General features: G+C 42.9%; 1 protein-coding gene across 2 annotated transcripts in view; it reads left to right on the top strand.

Moving 5' to 3' along the window:
* The window catches only part of LHFPL6 (LHFPL tetraspan subfamily member 6), a 235,517-nt gene that overhangs the window by 191,909 nt on the left and 28,358 nt on the right, over window positions 1–15,250 (top strand). The gene's annotated exons all lie outside the window — the stretch shown is intronic.

The raw sequence follows: 15,250 nt of genomic DNA on the forward strand, positions 1-15,250 counted from the left end.
TGGCCCAGAATTACCAACCTCCTCAAGGGTCATTGACCCCATCTCAACTGCTTGGCTCCTCCTCTCTTCCTTTGCTTCCCAACTCAGTCTAGTTGCATTTGCCTCAAACCTGCCCTTGCACCTGTCCATCTCCAGGCCCCCTTTCTTCACCTGGCATCTATTAACTTATCAAACCCCATTCATGTTATCAAACACCACCTTTTCTTGCTCCTACCAGAAATTTCTATGGTGACTGTCGGTTTTGCTGTTAGCATCACACAAGTACAAGCGTGAAATATGATTTCTGTGTTACTTTCTCTCAGATGTGATGATGGGTGGACCTTCTTCAGTTTTTTAATTTTTCCACTGTGTAAGCACCAGGCTTTGCACAGACCCAAATGCCCACTAGCTCAATTAATGAAGCGCAGATCAATTAGTATTGTTTTCTTTACCAACTAAGTAGAAATATATTTCTAAATATATCTCATTGGACCTTGGGGATATATCTGGTGTTCAATTGTAAGGCTTGTGCAAAATTCATTTTCAGGTAGTTAGATCAACAGGGTGAGAATGAGAATTCCTGATTCTGTCTTCTGCTAGCTCTGATAGCAGAAGCAACATTTACCCATTTGGAGGTTGGGTTTTTTTTTCCTTTATTTTAATAAGTTTCTTAGGATAACCTACTTGAAAAGATCCCAGTGATTTCTTTGTGATTGCTTATGATAGTATTTTAATTACTTATTTCTCATGAGTATTCTTTTCTCATTGTGAAAGTCTTTGTGGTCGCATTTCAAAGTACATTTTTAAGTATTTTATATTTTTAAATATCAGTGACAAAATACGGTACTTTAAAAATTGAATTAAAAATTTAAAGCCAGCATTAGACTGATTGGAAACAAATTTTCGAGTGCTTTCAAAATTTGTTTGGGACTGATTACTAAATCACAGATGGAAAAGTAAAAAGTTTTGGTTATCCTTGACATTTCAAGAGGGAAAGAAAACAGAAAAGGAAAATCATTATAGCTGTCTCGAAAGAAATTGCTTCCAAATTGTTGTCTCTCAGCTATTCCAGATGGCTTTACTGTTTTTTAGTGGAATTGATGGTATTTTAAAAAGACCTGAAGAAAATAGATGAGGTTTTTCTTTCCTGATGTCCCAGAAGGTGGATGAAGGAAAAGAATATCTTTCAAGAATTGTCTGTTTTAAGTATATTGGCCTCTTGTACCACCTCATTGACAGCATCCGTGACATGGTATCTTCATACTCTCTGATTTTTCAGTGGTGAGAAACATGCCTCATGAGTATATTAGTGGAAATAGTATATATCCTAGGCAAGAAAGTTAGTTGAAACATGTTACAAATGTCTTATGTTCTAGTCAAAAATACATATATATGCATATATAATTTGTGTACATTATATTCAAATAATAATAAAGCTATACCTATAATTACATATAGGATTTGTGTATACGGTGCATATGCATACATGTATACGTGTGTGTGTGTGTTTAAAATTGTCCTTAGAGCAGCTCTATGAAATGAATTTTATTCCTATTTTACTGATGAGGAAACGCGTCCAAGAGAAAGGCAAGATACTCAGGATCCCGAAGTCAGAAGAGAACATGATCAGACTTCGAGGCTGTGCTCTGAATCACCCCACAACCTTGTAGCATGTTTGTGAAACATGCCGTGTTCGATTTTCACCGTGGCTTCGACATCAGTTGTATAGCCTTAGATTTAAGGCTTAGATTTAAGCCAAAAATGCAGGCAAACTCAGGCTTTTTTGTGGTGGTGGTTCGCAAACTGGGTATACGGAATATCTGCTATCAGAATAGCTAGAACTTAAAGAAAAAAAGTGGCCTCTCAAGGCATGATAGGCTTGTCTTCGCTACAACATAGGATTTTCATTTGACAGCCTCCTTATCAGATTTTCATAAGAATTTTGAAAACGATTTCGATTTGTCGAGGCTTCAAATGGGTCACAGCGGCGGACTGCATGTAGGCCTCCTCTGTGTCAACCTGGAGAAAGCCTTTCACTCTCATTCTTTTCATCACATGTAGCTGCGCTGTGCTGTGCTTAGTCTCTCAGTCGAGTCTGACTCTTTGTGGCCCCGTGGACTGCAGCCCGCCAGCTCCTCTGTCCATGGGATTCTCCAGGCTGGAATACTGGAGTGGGTTGCCATGCCCTCCTTCAGGGGCTTTTCCCAACCCAGGGACCGAACCCACATCTCTAATGTCTCTGCATTGGAAGGTGGGTTCTTGACCACTAGCGCTACCTGAGAAGCCCAATGCTTTTTGCAGCCTTAATAAAGATTCATTCTCTGATCCCCTTCTCCCCAGCCCACAGTCATGCCCCTTAATTCTTCCAAGGAAATTTTGTTAGTGACACTCTGGTTCCTGACTCAGCTAGCCACTTCCCTGAGCCCCAGACTCATAGCTTCGTTGTATATTAATGCAGTAAACAGCATAGTTCCTTATATCCTCCACACACAGCTGGGGCAGATGGTTTCACTGTTGTCTCATTCAAACAGGACACAACCCCCAAATTTTGCTGGTTCTTGCCAGAGATGGTGTACTGCAGGAGCCTCTTTTCCAGCCAACACTGTCTATGTGTGAGGGGAAGGACACTGGGAATCAGTGCTTCAGCGGGAATCAAAGCAGAGATCTATAGGTGTGTCCGGGGAGGGTGGCTGGGGACGGCATTCTGCCTTAGAATGCCATATGGTATGATGTGTTCCCGTGAGACTTCAGACACGTTGTATCATCTGCTCTCCACTCCCAGCAGAAGTTCTGCAAACCTGTGGCATTAGCAGAGCATCATGGTGCTGGTGTATACTCTGTTCTCATAAGCCACTCTTGGACAAATAAAATTTTAAGAAGTGTTTCTTGCTTTTCCCTTCTCTTTCCTCATTATCTCACAAGAGCAAAACTACTACATGCTCTGCACTCTGCTGGGACGTTTTCTCTAATCTCCTCAGCACCTCTGTGAAGAGAACCTGCTGTGGCCATTTTCTGGATGTAACTCTTAGGGCTCAAATTTAGCAGACTTGTTCCATCAATATCTAGTAAGTAGCAGACCCAGTATTCAAACACAGGACTCTTGGACTCCAAAGCCTTTGTTCCTAACAGTTCCCCTCTTGAATATCTGGCTGAGTGAGCATAACCACAGTTAGTCAACAGCAACCTGCATGACGTTGCAGGTTCCAGGGCAGGGGTGGGATGTGCTGATGGTTGCAGGCTACATTTATTTACACGTGGGTGCTTTAGTTTGTTTGGTTGTTGTTTTCATGATTAGGTCAGACTTTTCTAACAGAATCTTGTTGGGGCCTTGTTCCCGGAAAGCTTTCATGTTGCAGGATGATGATTCTGTTCACTTTTTTTTTTTTCCTTATTTAAAGACTATTGGGAGTGATTCATTTTGGTGGTGCTAGTGATAAAGAATTCACCTGCCAACGCAGGAGACGTGGGTTTGATCCCTGAGTCAGGAAGATCCCCTGGAGGAAAAAATGACAACCCACTCCAGTATTCTTGCCAGGAGAATCCTGTGGACAAAGGAGCTTGCTGGGCTACAGCCCATGGGGTTGCAAAGAGTCAGACACAACTGTGTCTGAGCAGCAGCATTTTGTACAAAACAGCAGTCATCCTTGAAAGAAAACATGTCTACACAGAAATTTGAGCTGCGTGGCTGGACTGGGCTGGAGATCTGTAGGTTGTCTTTCTGGGTTTGGTGAAATGGCTTAAGAAATTCTTATTGGTATTTCTGGGTCAGACAACAGAAGCATGCCGATCCTATTTTAGGTCATAGAGTGCCTGTTTGAGAAATGTGGAAAGCTTAGAGGTATTTCTTGCTCTTGACTTGTATATAAGTTACTTCCAAATTGATGGGTCCTTAGTACCGTCATCCCTTAGGGATGCAGTGTTGTCTCAGTTGTGACATTGGGTCTAACTTTGTATTTGCCTTGTGGTCTGTTCAGACCACTGGGCCAAGGGAAAAAAGAGGGCGGAGCACAAATAATTGAAAAAAAATTCATTCATATGTCCTGATGCTGGAAATCTGTGACAAACATCTCCCTCACCCCCTCCTTCCCCCCTAGAAAAGATGGCTTGGTGGATCAACAGAGGAATGGAAAAGATAGGTGATAGAGCACATTTTAAAAACCTGTTAATCATAAAACCACTGAGTGACTGAACTGAACTGAATCCTAAAGCCTAGACAGTGGGTATCCGGGTGTTCACCATACAGTTCTTCCAACTTTGCTGTAAGTTTGCAATTTTTCATAACAGAATATTGGAGGGAACAAAGAGGAAATGTGATAATTCTTCACTGTAGAGCTGTGGTCTTAGTTTCAGAAAATATATCGATTCAGAAGATGTAAATAAGCAATAAGGCTTTCCTTAAGGAGTTTCTGTTTTTTGGTTTGTTTAAACTGGCAGTTACCTGGAGCTGCTACTGAAGAATCCAAAATCGGCAGGTATAGTAGGGTGAAATGTTTGCAACTCCCATGATACAATATTAGTATTAATACTGATGACCAAGCCCTTGTCTCATGCCAAGCCCCAACTAGGCATCTTTATTAAGTCTTTTATTTATTTCTAATAACAGTACTAAAGATGTGGGTACCATTGCATCTATTTTATAGATGAAAATCTGGGCTTAGGGAAGTCAAAAGCATGCTGTTCAAGGTCACACGTCCAGTAAGGTGGTGTCAGGATTCAGACCTGACGAGGTCAACCTCAAGGCCGGCACTATTCCCCCTGGATCCTCGCTGCTCAAAGTGTGATGCACTCAGCAGCCCCTCATCTCACCGGGAACCCCTTCAAAATGCAGGCGATTCAGCCCTGCCCCCAACCTGCAGAGCTAGAATCTGCATTTAAACAAGCCCTCCAGCTGTTTTGTATGCGTGTCAGGCTGAGAAGCTTTGTCCCCAGCCACCCTCCTCTGGAAATGTGGGACTGTGTCTTTATTTTCCCTCTGCTGTTAACTCAGGACACCTTTGAAAAATAGTGAAAGTGTTCGTTGCTCAGTCATGTCTGACTCTTTGCGACCCCATGGACTGTAACCCACCAGGATCCTCTGTCCATGGGATTCTCCAGGCAAGAATACTGGAGTGAGTAGCCATTCCCTTCTCCAGGGGATCTTCCTGACCCAGGGATCAAACCGTAGTCTCCTGCATTGCAGGCAGATTCTTCACCATCTGAGCCATGGGAGAAGCCCGCAGGACACCTTAGGGTCAGTGAAAATTAGAATTTCTTTTGCTTCAGAACTGACGCTGCAGCACTGAGCCTGGCCAGCTCTGTTCTTAGGAGCCTCAGAGAGAAGGCAGTGAACCAAAGCATAGAATAGGCATCTAGAACCCCGAGTTTATCCCAGCTCTGCCCCTCATTATCCCCTGGGTGACCCTCAGATCTCCACTCTTGTCTGTGATGCCATCCCGACCAAAGGGGGACATCAGTTCTGGATATGCCTGCCTCACAGAAAGGTCACAGTGCCTTTAGAAGTAAACAGAAACAGAACCAGAACAGATGAAAGTGTTTTTATCCTTATAGTCGTGTATGGGTCCTTTGACTGAGGGCCATCAGCCTTGTGGCTGTTTCATTCTTGCTAACTGAGCTTTGCATGGCTGATATGACTGTCGGGTCAAGTGTTCATGAGTCACGGTTCCAGGAATATCCTTACTGGAACCCTCTCTGTGTTCCATCTAAGAAGAGGACCTTCTCTGAGACAAGTACAAACACACATTGGCTCGAACAGAGTCCACCACCCTCCCCTACATCAGTGCAAAGTTCAAAGCTTAGCAGTAGAGACCAGTCACTGATCACTTACTGGGAGTATCGTACCCATCTCTTTACATACACTATTTCACCCTGAGAAGGAGGCATTCCCATTTTACAGATTGGCCTGAAAGTGAGTCCCTGGTTGTTTGTTGTTGCTCAGTTACTAAGTCGTGTCTGACTCTTTTGAGACCCCATGGTCTGTAACCCTTGGGGCTCCTCTGTCCATGAAATTCTCCAGGCAAGAATACTGGCGTGGGTTGCCATTTGCTTTTCCAAGGGATCTTCCCAACCCAGAGATCAAACCCTCATCTCCTGCATTGCAGGCATATTCTTTACCTCTGAGCCATCAGGGAAGCCAGCTCTTAAACAGGAGGATTAGAAAAATGTTGCTTTCAATCAGATGTAATTTACCAGAAAACAATCACATAGAAATTACAAAATCTCCAAGTTGCACTGTTTGAAACAACTTTAATTTTTCTACCAGTGATTGCCTAGGACTCTAGAAAAAGCAAAGATGACAGGTCACTAGTGGCTGAAAGTAGCTTCTGATTTTTCACCCTGAGCTAAAGAGCAGGTACTCTGGTGCCCCTCACTGTGTATGTCTTTGGTGTTTTCTCCCCCATGAACTGGAAAAGAAGATGAAATGAGAATCAAGGAGCCATTTTGGAAAATATTTTAAGAGAATCTAAAGTATGTTCTCTTCTGCAGGGTGTTTTCAGTGAAAAAAAAAACGTCTTATTGTGATTTGTGAAAGTATCTTTGATAGCGCAGAAGTGGTCTTGTTTCTATATTATGCTTTAGTCTTAGGAGGAGATGTGCTTTTCTTGGCTAAACCTCTGATGATGAAGAATCCATTTCTTATCTCTATGTTTCGATGTCCTCTTTATGGATGGAGTTCTTGGTGTGCTGGAACTCACATCCTGGTTCTCCCTCATTGGCACTCAGGGAAGGGGGGGATCCATCTGTAGGGTTCCCAGGAGCCCATTCCTTCTCTTTGGTAACAGGCAACAGCAGAGTTGTTCCCTGTAGAGAATCAATCATAGAGAAATGGTGACTTGAACTCTCTCTTCCGCCCCATCCCTGAAGTGACGTGAAGAAGTGAAGTGAAGACGCTCAGTTGTGTCTGACTCTTTGTGACCCCATGGGCTGTAGCCTACCAGGCTCCTCTGTCCATGGGATTTTCCAGGCAATAGTCCTGGAGTGGATTGCCATTTCCTTCTCCAGGGGATCTTCCCAGTCCAGGGAGCGAACCCGGGTCTCCCGCACTGTAGACAGACGCTTTACAGTCTGAGCCACTGCATCCCTGCTTCTCCGTTTATACACAGGGTTCCTCAATACACATGTGAATACGGGAGGTCAGGTCAGAGTTGGGACCATGAACGCTTCGGGATTTGGGCATCAATAGAAGGCAGAGGTTAGGAGAACTGGCTCAGATTGGCCTGCAAGTAAGTCCCTGAGTCTACCAGGAAATACACCTACCAATATTTATGGTAGATGAGAAGAAACCTACTTCTCCAAGTTTCAATTTCCTCTTCTGCTAACTAAAGGCTATTATCTATTATTAGACAACTATTACATGGGCTTCCCTGGCTTAGCAGTAAGAATCTGCCTGCAACGCAGAAGACACAGGTTTGACCCTTGGGTCAGAAAGATCCCCTGAAGAAGAACCCACTCCAGTATTCTTGCCTAGGAAATCCCATGGACAGAGGAGCCTGGCAGGCTACAGTCCACGGAGACACGAAAGAGTCGGACATAACTTAGCAACTGAACAGCAATAACAACAAAATGGCTTGCAAAAACCTAACTGAGTCTATTTCTTCTAGAATACTTCAGTAGTTTTCTCCTCGTTGTGCGTTCAGAGTCCAAAGAGTTAGAATACTGACCTTTGCCCTCATTCTCTCCCCACTACTGGATTTATTTTGTTGTTACATTGTGTAAAGGGCTGGTTATCAAGGACCGAAAATGGATGAATATGGTGGACATAAAAAGCACATGAAGACTTAGAGATGGAAAGTGCCAACCTTTTCCAAAGAAAAGTCTAGATAACAGGCTACAAGACTGTGCAGCTTTCATGAGAAAAGTAGAGAACACAATTTCCCTCGGTGCTTGCCACAGAAAGGAAGAAAAAGGACCTGGAGGACAAATAAAAGTATCCAAAAAACATAAAAGATGAATTGATGGGAAGGACTTGCGTGACCACTGCAGGGGCAATAGGTGGAAAAAGTCAGGCTGTTTAAAAAAATAATAATAAACCATGAAAAAGAATGGAGCAAATAGTCATGGAAAAAAAAGTGAGATCACAGAAAAACTTTCAAGAGTGGCCTGGAAAAAAAATAAGACTTTATGCGTTGAACATGAGAACTCTATTCGTACCACCTGTGGAGAGTAATTGGCATTGGCTGACTGGAGGGGTTTGTTTTGCCTTCTTGGCAGGAGCTGAATTGTTATGTTAATATTCCGTTGGCTAAGTGTGAAGTATTGACTTTGAATAGAAAAGGGTTTGCAGAAGGGAAAATTCCCAGCCTGGGGTTTTCACTTTGACCAAAGAACTCTTCAGGAGCTTCAGACTCCCCACTCAGATTCTAAAAAATAATTAGTATCATGACAGGCATCTCCAGCATGGTGCGAAAATGAATACCGTTTCCACTAGGACCTTCTCCCCAAGGCGGTTTACAGGCAGAGTATATCCTAAGATTTAGACTGAGGAACCCATCTGGGGCCAAGGGCAGACCCATTGGATTGTACAGCATCACAGCACAGCTCCCAGCATCCACCTTTCTGCATTTACCTGGACTCTCCTTTCTCCATTAATACTGGCTTCTCCTTAGAGGTCTCTGTGCTGACTTGGGTCTTCATATATTTTAATTATCTTAAACAGAGTGAGGCCAGAATCCTAGGGTTGTTGTTCAGTTACTAAGTCATGTCCAACTCTTTGTGACCCCATGAATTGCATGTAGCCTGCCAGGCTTCCTTGTCCTTCACTATGTCTTGGAGTTTGCTCAAATTCATGTCCATTGAGTCAGTGATGCTATCTAACCATCTCATCCTCTGTTGCCCCCTTCTCTTCCTGCCTTCCGTCTTTCCCAGCGTCAGGGTCTTTTCCAGTGAGTCGGCTCTTCCCATCAGGTTGCCAAAGTATTGGAGCTTCAGCTTCAGCATCAGTCCTTCCAATGAATAATCAGGGTTAATTTCCTTTAGGATTGACTGGTTTGATATCCTTGTTGTCCAAGGGACTCTCAAGAGTCCTCCAACACCACAGTTTGAAAGCATCAATTCTTCGGAGCTCAGCCTTCTTTATGGGTACTCGAGTTAAAATGGCCTAATAGTTAATGCATGATTCAAATGTGTCTGTGTATTTTTTTAATTTAAGAACTATTGAGTCATTTGTTTGGATTTTTTTTTTTCCTATTTAGGAAGCAGTGTCTCTCTGAATTCCCAGGACCACCTACAGAATGACTTTTGTCAAGGTCTATGCTGTCCTGATGTCTAATTCCAGCTAGGTGCTGGTGAAATCTAAAAGTTTGAACTAATTTACACTAATTTGTGATTGACTCATGACCCCTTAAAAGTTGCAGTCTTTAGGACTGCAAAAATAGATTTCTTCTTTAATTGCAAATGAGCCTATAGCAGCAAATGACCTCACACCTCCTCCACCCACCCGCCTCTGTTACCACCTTCCTCAGGCTGATGCCTCAGTTCACAACATCTTTCCTCACTTCCACTCCTCCTTGCACAGGTTTTTCAAAAAGTGTGACTTTTTTTCTTTCATGGCAGTGAAACAAGAATTCGGTTGAAATACCACATAATTAAACCCCATGAGTTAACCACAAGGTTTATAAATCTAATAAAGAAAATCCATGTAAATAATATAAAAGTTTGTGAGCCAGAGATTTTAATTGAACCATTTACTCCCCAGGAGCAAATTAATCAGCCAGAGCTATAAAAACTCATTAGATCACTAAAATTTCATTCGGGCAACCACTTTACATTCCAGCATTTTTTCTGGGCCTCATTTCAGCATACAGTATCATATCTAAGTAGTATCTAATTCAAGAATTTTCAAACTATGTTTCCAGCAAATGTCGATATCCACAACATGGTCTAAGATTTAACACTGCTAAAAACTGAACAATGACAGATTTCTTCCATAAAAAAGATGTTCTTTTATGTAATTGTTTCCAACTTTACCACGTCAATACTTCAGTATAGATGATAAACTCTAGTTGACTCCAATGTAAGGGCCCTTAGTTAACATTTAAAGTGTCCTCTTCAGGAATCCACACTCAAGAAGTTCATTAGCAGAAGTTCCCTAAGAGAGACCACACCACAGAGGTAATTAATACAAAGCCTTGTAATATCACTGTACTTACCCCAAGGAAATGACAACCCACTCAAGTATTCTTGCCTGGGAGATTCCGTAAACAGAGGAGCCTGGCAGGCTATAGTCCATGGGGTTGCAAGTAGTTGGATACAACTGAGTGTGCACACACCATACTTACCCCAAGGTTTAATAATTAGCATAGGTTGTATCAGAGATCATTCTTAATTGAGAGAAAGGATGATGTTTAAGTAATGGACAGATAGAAAGTACATATGAGCCCCTCTGCACCCCCACAAGTAGAAAGTGAAAAGTGAAAGTGAAGTCGTTCAGTCGTGTCTGACTCTTTGCAACCCTATCGACGGTAGCCTACCATGCTCCTCCGTCCATGGGATTTTCCAGGCAAGAGTACTGGAGTGGGTTGCCGTTTCCTTCTCCAGAGGATCTTCCCGACCCAGGGATTGAACCTGGGTACCCCGTATTGTAGTCAGGTGCATTACTGTCTGAGCCACCAGGGAAGTCCCCACAAGTAGTTCAGTTCAGTTCAGTCACTCAGTCGTGTCCAACTCTTTGCGATTCCATGAATGGCAGCACGCCAGGCCTCCCTGTCCATCACCAACTCCCGGAGTTCACTCAGACTCGCGTCCATCGAGTCCGTGATGCCATCCAGCCATCTCATCCTCTGTAGTCCCCTTCTCCTCCTGCCCCCAATCCCTCCCAGCATCAGAGTCTTTTCCAATGAGTCAACTCTTCACATGAAGTGGCCAAAGTACTGGAGTTTCAGCTTTAGCATCATTCCTTCCAAAGAAATCCCAGGGCTGATCTCCTTCAGAATGGACTGGTTGGATCTCCTTGCAGTCCAAGGGACTCTCAAGAGTCTTCTCCAACACCACAGTTCAAAAGCATCAATTCTTCGGTGCTCAGCCTTCTTCACAGTCCAACTCTCACATCCATACATGACCACAGGAATAACCATAGCCTTGACTAGACAGACCTTAGTTGGCAAAGTAATGTCTCTGCTTTTGAATATGCTGTCTAGGTTGGTCATAACTTTTCTTCCAAGGAGTAAGCGTCTTTTAATTTCATGGCTGCAGTCACCATCTGCAGTGATTTTGGAGCTCAAAAAAATAAAGTCTGACACTGTTTCCACTGTTTCCCCATCTATTTCCCATGAAGTGAAGGGACCGGATGCCATGATCTTCATTTTCTGAATGTTGAGCTTTAAGCCAACTTTTTCACTCTCCTCTTTCACTTTCATCAGAGGCTTTTTAGTTCCTCTTCACTTTCTTCCATAAGGGTGGTGTCATCTGCATATCTGAGGTTATTGATATTTCTCCCAGCAATCTTGATTCCAGCTTGTGTTTCTTCCAGTCCAGCATTTCTCATGAGGTACTCTGCATAGAAGTTAAATAAGCAGGGTGACAATATACAGCCTTGACATACTCCTTTTCCTATTTGGAACCAGTCTGTTGTTCCATGTCCAGTTCTAACTGTTGCTTCCTGACCTGCATACAGATTTCTCAAGAGGGAGGTTAGGTGGTCTGGTATTCCCATCTCACTCAGAATTTTCCACCGTTTATTGTGATCAGTCAAAGGCTTTGGCATAGCCAATAAAGCAGAAATAGATGTTTTTCTGGAACTCTCTTGCTTTTTCCATGATCCAGTGGATGTTGGCAATTTGATCTCTGGTTCCTCTGCCTTTTCTAAAACCAGCTTGAACATTAGGAAGTTCACGGTTCACATATTGCTGAAGCCTTGCTTGGAGAATTTTGAGCATTACTTTACTAGCATGTGAGATGAGTGCAATTGTGTGGTAGTTTGAACATTCTTTGGGATTGGAATGAAAACTCCACAAGTAGTGTATGTATCATTACCAGCCAGGGAATGGCCAGTGAAAGAAACCACTCTAGGTGTTTCAGGCAGGAGTGGATGTAACCCAGGGATTTGAAGTTTCACAGACCTGTTAGATCTGGGGAAATGAAGGTCAGAGAAGCTCCTTTGTAGAATTCAGGAGTTGAGGAAGTGCATGGATCAAACATCAGGGCAGCTTATGATCTGCCATTAGTGAGTGAGGTTGAGAGGAATGCCAGGAAGCCAGCCCCCATATCTCACATATAGACAGCAGAAAGGCACGTCCCTGGCTGCAGCTGCCAATGGGAAACATGGTTTATCTCTCCCTTTTACCTTCTCACTAACTATAAGCCAGAGCTTCTGCTAGCAGGACAGTTTTTTGATTTGTTTGGTTGGTTGGTTCATTGGTTGGTTGCACTGGGTCTTTGCTGTGTGGACTTTCTCTACTGCGGTGAGCAGGGGCTATTCTTTGTTGCGGTGCATGACCTTCTCATTGCGGCGACTTCTCTTGTTGCAGAGCACAGGCCCTAGAGCTCAGGCTTAGTAGGTGTGCCATCCAGGCTTAGTTGCTCCATGCTCTGTGGAATCTTCCTGGATCAAAAATTGGTCCTGTGTCTCCTGCACTGACAAGTGCATTCTTTACCACTAGATCACCAGGGAAGTCTGCAGGTGAGTTTTTGAAATGTAGTTTCCTGGCTTCTAGCCGCACCTAAGAAAGGAGAATCTTAAAAGGTAAAGATGATTTTGCTTATTCACAAGCATTATCAGGCACAGAGCATAAGAATCTGGCCAGCCCAGTGATGGAGAGGAAGAAATTTTCCTTTACCCTTCTAGATACTTTTGGCTGGTCTAAGAATTAAATTGGCTTGACATGAGACCGATTAAGAGAAGAAAAACAAATGTTTAACACCATGTATATATGAGAGGGACTCAGGAAAAAATGAGTAATTCCCTGAAATGGCAAAAGCATCACTCGCTTTAAATATCATTCTCAGCTAAGACAAAGAGAACACTGGGGGTTAGTCATTTGGGACTTCAGAGGGGAGGAAGGTGATTGACATGGAGATGGAAAAGCAAAGGTTTGGTAAATGTTTACTGGGCCAGGCAGAAACAGTGGGACATAGAGTGGACACTGATCTTTAGGCCCTGTCTAGAGTTTCCCCACCACACCTTGCCTATATTACTAGCAGGTATCGCTGGTGATATCTCTGCTCCGAAAAAGGCCCTCTGTCTGTATCTGTTTAGGCACTTATTGTTTTCAGCTCAAAATAAATCTGTGATTATGAAAATGGTCTGTATTTTGCACTGTCCAATATGGAAGCCACTCGCACCAAGTGACTAGGGCAATTGAAGAATTTTATTTTTATTTAATTTAATTTTTTTATTTTAAAATGTATTTATTTACTTTGGCTGTGCTGGGCATTTCTTGCTGCGTGGGCTTTTGTCTAGCTAACAAGAGTGGGGGCTACTCTCTAGTCGTGGTGAATGGGCTTCTCACTCCAATGGCTTCTCTTGTTTCAGAGCACGGCTTTAGGACATGCAGGCTTCAGTGGTTTCGGCACGTGGACTCAGTAGCTGTGGGCTTAGTTGCCCGCCGCCCCCTGGCGTGTGGAATCTTCCTGGACCAGGGATGGAAGCTGTGTCCCCTGTACTGGCAGGCAGATTCTTAACCACTGGACCATCAGGGAAGTCCAACTTTTATTTAATTTTAATTAACTTAAATTTAAACTTAACTAGCTACAAGTAGCTCATGGCTACAGAATGGGGCAGTAGAGGTCTAGCTCTCTTGACTCCAGTGCCCTCTCCCATTCCATTTAGTGGAAGATACTGTCTGATTTGACAAAAGATGTCCCTGATCCTGCTATCTGAATATTTGTTGTATTTACTATGTGTTGAAGGTACTTGTTAGAGTGATTCTCTGATGGAATTGGAGGGAGGGTTTCACTGCATTTAGAGAATTGGTCATCTGATTGTTCTTTGTCCTAGCCTGCTAATAAACAACCGTTGTAGAGTTCGCTGAATTTGGTCTGAGACTTGCTTCTACCTTTAATGGACTATGGTAGCGAGGTGTCTGGAGGCCAGATATCCCCCTACAGAACCTAGTCATTGCAACGACTACTTAGCCTAGTGAGTTTGCAGCTTGCACTTTTTTTCCCAGAAATGTTTTCCAAATCTTCAGACTCTGCAGTATCTTTTCTGTCAGCAAACATTAGCAGATAACAAAACAAAGGCTCCATAAATATTAAGAGTAAAATCCAGATAAGCTAGTTGCCCTCCACAGAATCATTTTTTAATGTGAGCATATGCTCATGGTATTTTATTTTTAAAAAATTCTTACACCTAACAGATTTCTTATGTACAAAATTGTTTCCAATTTGTATGGTTGAATCTACATTTTGTAGTTTTACAAAGACAGCCCAATATTCTACAAAAGAACTCTGACAGCCATGTGTTGTCCTATTTAGGGAATGATAGTCCTTCCATATATAGGCACTGAAAAGTTTCCCTCGATTTAGTCTCCCAAATTATGGGATCATTATATTGTATGGAAACGGCTTGTTTCATGAACACCTGACCGATATTTTTCTGCCACACTGAAAGAACATTAGCAAATGAGACTGTTTATTTGTTTGCCTATCAGATTAAGGGAACACTCATCATTTAAATGTTATTGTTCTTTGCTTTTCTTATGCTTGAACATTTTCTATCCAACTGCATTTTTGCGTGTATCATCATTTAAAAATTACCCAGATTTCAGAAAGTGACAGTACTTATTAAGAACTGACTCTCGTGGAAATGATGCCACATTATTTATTCAACACTCAGGGAATTCAGTGTACACAAACTTTGGCCTCCTCATTAATTCTCTGTTTACCTGATGGCAGATAATGCTAGCTTGGAGTTGTCTACAGAATACTGTAAAATTTATCCTAAGGCAAAAAGCCTAAGGAAACCGGCCACTGAGGCATTTGCTGAGTCAGTAAACCTTGTATTATTGCTTGCTGAATTATTCTTCAGCCTCAGCACCATTCATATCTATACCGTTGCATACAGGTCCTGGAGTGTGTGATTTGCAGCTACAGTGATTCTTTGCAGGCATTCCCTAGGATCACGGCCCTTCTATTAGGTGCTCGTCTGACTGTGGTCCAAGGGCCAGGCCAGAAGGAGGGCCAGCAAGGTGGGAAATGTGTATATGTTTCTGGGGGGTGTCTCTCCAGAGAGTTTGGCATGGAGTTTGGGGGAGGTGGGTAGAAAGTAGCTCCTCCTTAGATGTCTGTGAGGAAACAGATGGTTTGCCTGGTTACAACTACGCAAGTCACCTACCAA

This window comes from Capricornis sumatraensis, chromosome 12 (assembly GCF_032405125.1).
Source record: "Capricornis sumatraensis isolate serow.1 chromosome 12, serow.2, whole genome shotgun sequence".
Taxonomy (NCBI): domain Eukaryota; kingdom Metazoa; phylum Chordata; class Mammalia; order Artiodactyla; family Bovidae; genus Capricornis; species Capricornis sumatraensis.